Raw genomic sequence first — 3,874 nt, forward strand, 5'->3', positions numbered from 1 at the left:
TGTCAGTTCTCGGTGTGTGCGGCACCATTCCTGGGCAGGCTGCACTTTCTTTCGTGCTGGGAGGCTCTCCTTACAGGGCTCACTCCTTGCGCATGGGGCTTCCCTATGCGGGGGACACCCCTGCGTGGCATGGCACTCCTTGTGCGCATCAGCACTGTGCATGGGCCAGCTCCACACGGGTCAAGGAGGCCCAGGGTTTGAACCGTGGACCTCCCATGTGGTAGATGGACGCCCTAACCAGTGGGCCAAGTCTACCGCCATCTATTCCTATCTTTTGAAGTGTTTTTATCAAGGAAGGATGTTTTATTTTGTTGAATTCCTTTTCTGCATCAATAGAGATGATCATGTAATTTTTTTCCTTCAGTCTTTTCATGTGGTATATTATATTAAATGATTTTCTTGTGTTGAACCATTCTTGCATACCTGGTATAAAACTCACTTGATCATGGTGTATAATTCACTTGATGTGCTGACAGATTCTATATGCAAGTACTTTATTGAGGATTTTTGCATCTAAGTTCAATGGAGAGACAGGTCTGTAATTTTCTTTGTAGCATCCTTATGTGGCTTTGGTATTAGGGTAATGTTGGCATCATAGAATGAGTTGGTAATATTCCCTCTTCTTCGATTTTTGGGAAGAGTTTGAGCAGGATATGGTGTTAGTTCCTTTTGGTATGATTGGGAGAATTAATCTGTGATCCAACTGGTCCTGGCCTTTTCTTGGTTGGGAGGTTTTTGATGAGTAATAATTCAATCTTACTACTTGTGATTGGTATGTTGAGTTCTTCTATTTCTTCTTTTGTCAGTGTAGTTTGTTAATGTGTTTCTAGACATTAGTCCATTTCATCTAGGTTGTCCAACTTGTTGGAATACAATTTTTCATAGTATCTGCTTATAATACTCTTTATTTCTGTGGGTCAGTGCTGATGTCTCCTCCCTTGTGTCTGATTTTATTTTATATCTTCTCTCTTTTTTTCTTTGTTAGTCTAGCTAAAGTTTTGTCAATTTTACTAATCTTCTCAAAAAAACCACCCTTTGGTTTTGTTAATTCAATTTTTAAAATTATTAATTTCATTTTATTCTGTTTTAGTATTTGTTATTTCTTCCTTATGTTTTCTTTTTGATTTGTTTGTATTCTTTTTCTAGTTCCTTCAGGTGTGCAGTTAGGTCTTTGATTTTAGCTCTGTTTTCTTTTTTAATGTAGTCATTTAGGGCTATAAATTTCTCTCCTAGCACTGCTTTTGCTGTATCCATAAGTTGTTTTATTAACAAGTCATTTTTGGAAACATATTAATAAAGCATACAATTCATCCAAAATGTGAAATCAGTGGTATTTGGTATAATCACATAGTTTTGCATTCATCACTTTAATCATTAGTAGAGCATCCTGTAAGTTTTGATATGTTGTGTTCTCATTTTCATTTACTTTGATGTAGTTATTGATTTCTCTGGTGTTTTCCTCCTTGACCCTCTGACTGTTTAAGAATGTGTTGTTTAACTTCCGTATATTTTTGCCTATACCAGTTCTCCTTTATTGACTTCTAGCTTCATTCCATTGTGGTCAGAGAAAGTGATTTGTTATAATTTCAATCTTTCAAAACTCTCTGAAACTTTTTCTATGACGTAGCATATAGTCTGTCTTGGAGAATGATCCATGAGCATGCGAAAAGAATTTATATTCTGCTGCTTTTTGGTGTAATGTTCTGTATAAGTCCATTAGGTCTAGTTCCTCTAATGTATTATTCAAGATCTCTGTTTCCTTTTTAAGTCACTGTTGAGATATTCTGTCTAATGGTGATAATGGTATATTGAAGTCCCCCACTATGATTGTAGAGGTATCTATTTTCCCCCTTAATTTTGCCAGCTTTTGCCTCAAGTATTTTGAGGCTCCCTGGTTAAATGCATAAATATTTATGATTGTTATTTTTTCTTGGTAGAGTACCTCTTTTTTTAACATACAGTGTCCTTCTTTGTTTCTTACAACAGTTTTACATTCAAAGTCTGTTTTGTCCAATATTAATATAGCTATTCCTCCCTTTGTCCCATCTGAAACAGGACAAGGATGATCACTGTCACTATTCTTTTTCTTTTTTTTTTGAGGTACCAGGGCTGGGGATTGAACCTGGGACCTTTTATGTGGGAAGCTGGCACTCAACCACTGAGCCACACTGGCTCCCCTGAGTTGGTGTTTTTATTTGTTTGCTTGTTTGTTTTTGTTTTTAGGAGGCACTGGGAACCAAACCCAGGACCTCCCATGTGGGAAGCAGATAGTCAAATGCTTGAGCCACATCTGTTCCCTTATAACAGTTTTGCATTTAAAGTCTATTTTGTCTGATATTAATATAGCTACTCCTGCCCCTTTTTGGTTATTGTTTGCATGTAAAATTGTTTTCTAACCTTTTACTTGCATCCAGTTTGCATCCCTTGGTCTAAGGTGAACTTGTTGTAGCCAGCATTTAGAAGGGTCTTAATTTTTTATTACCTTCAGCTAATGGATTAATCCAGCCATTTTTTGTTTAGTCTTATATATGTCATATTTTATTTTTGTTTCTCTTTTTACCCTTTTAGTTACTCTTACTAATAGTCTTTTCTACACCTTTCTCCAAACTTTTCTCTTCTGTTTTTTCCTTTCAATCTGTCGAATATCTTTAATATTTCTTGAAGGGCAGGATTCTTATTGACAGATTCTTTCAATTTCTCATTATCTGTGAGTATTTTGACATTGCCCTAATTTTTAAAAAAATTAAACAAGCTTTAGATTACACAAATGTTACATAAAAATATAGGGGATTCCCATATACTCGTCTGCCCCTCTTACTTTCCCCCATTAACAATATCTTTCATTAATGTTGTACATTCATTACAGTTGATGAACACATATTGAAGCATTTTGCTAACCATAGTCTATAGTTTACATTATGGTTTACGCTTTGTACCACGCCATTTTATAGGTTTTTAAAAAATGTATAATGGCCTTTATATGTCATTGCAATGTCATGTAGTACTATTCCAATGTCCTCAAAATGCTCCATGTTACACCTATCCTTCCCTCTCCCTCTCCTCAGAACCTCTATTGACCACTGCCTTTATATCAGTGTTACAAGTTCTTCCATTACTAGAAAAATAATAAGTCTACTTTAGTCCATAGTTGTATTTCTCCTTATGTTTGTTTATTCCTCAATCTTGAGGATTTGGGGCTGGTGATGTCCACTCTGCTTCCAGTTGAGAGGGGGTTTAGAGCCCATGACTCCCTCATTTTTGAATGACAGTTTTTTTGGATTCAGAATTCTTGGCTGGCAGTTCTTTTCTTTCACCACCTTGACTATGTGCCTTCTTGGCTTCATGGTTTCAGATGAGAAATTGGCACTTAAATCTACATGTGATGGAAAGATATGGAACATGTCATGGATTTATGTGTCATCCTTGCACAGGGGCCATGCTAATCTTCTCTGTATTGTTCCAATTTTGGTATATGTGTTGCTGAAGCAAGCACCCTAACAATTGTTTGTGAAGCAGTATAATTGTTATCCTGATACTATTATTTTTATACCCACTTGAGGTAGGATAATGCTTCTTTTGCTTGTTTGTTTTTTGTCTCAGACAACCCTGCTTTTCTTTGTATTTTTGGTCATAGAAGCATGCTAGATGTTTTCAGAGAACAATTTATTATGCTTCTCAGATCCTTATCATGGGATATCAGTAAAGTTTAGTTTTTTTCCTAGTTAGAATTATTTGAACATACAAACCCTGAAGACTAAACATAGATGAACTTAATTTTATATTATAATAAATAAAATTTAATAGCAACATTAATCTTAATCTGAAATATTTAATGATGAGTATGATTATTATTGTACTTCATGAAATTTCAGGT

General features: G+C 35.4%; 1 non-coding gene across 1 annotated transcript; it reads right to left on the bottom strand.

Moving 5' to 3' along the window:
* Positions 1-3,386: 3,386 nt before the first annotated feature.
* On the bottom strand, positions 3,387-3,493 carry LOC111761217 (U6 spliceosomal RNA). Its single transcript, XR_002794641.1, has one exon. It is a non-coding gene; the product is annotated as a U6 spliceosomal RNA (small nuclear RNA).
* Positions 3,494-3,874: the final 381 nt, after the last annotated feature.

This window comes from Dasypus novemcinctus, chromosome 4, assembly GCF_030445035.2.
Source record: "Dasypus novemcinctus isolate mDasNov1 chromosome 4, mDasNov1.1.hap2, whole genome shotgun sequence".
NCBI lineage: Eukaryota > Metazoa > Chordata > Mammalia > Cingulata > Dasypodidae > Dasypus > Dasypus novemcinctus.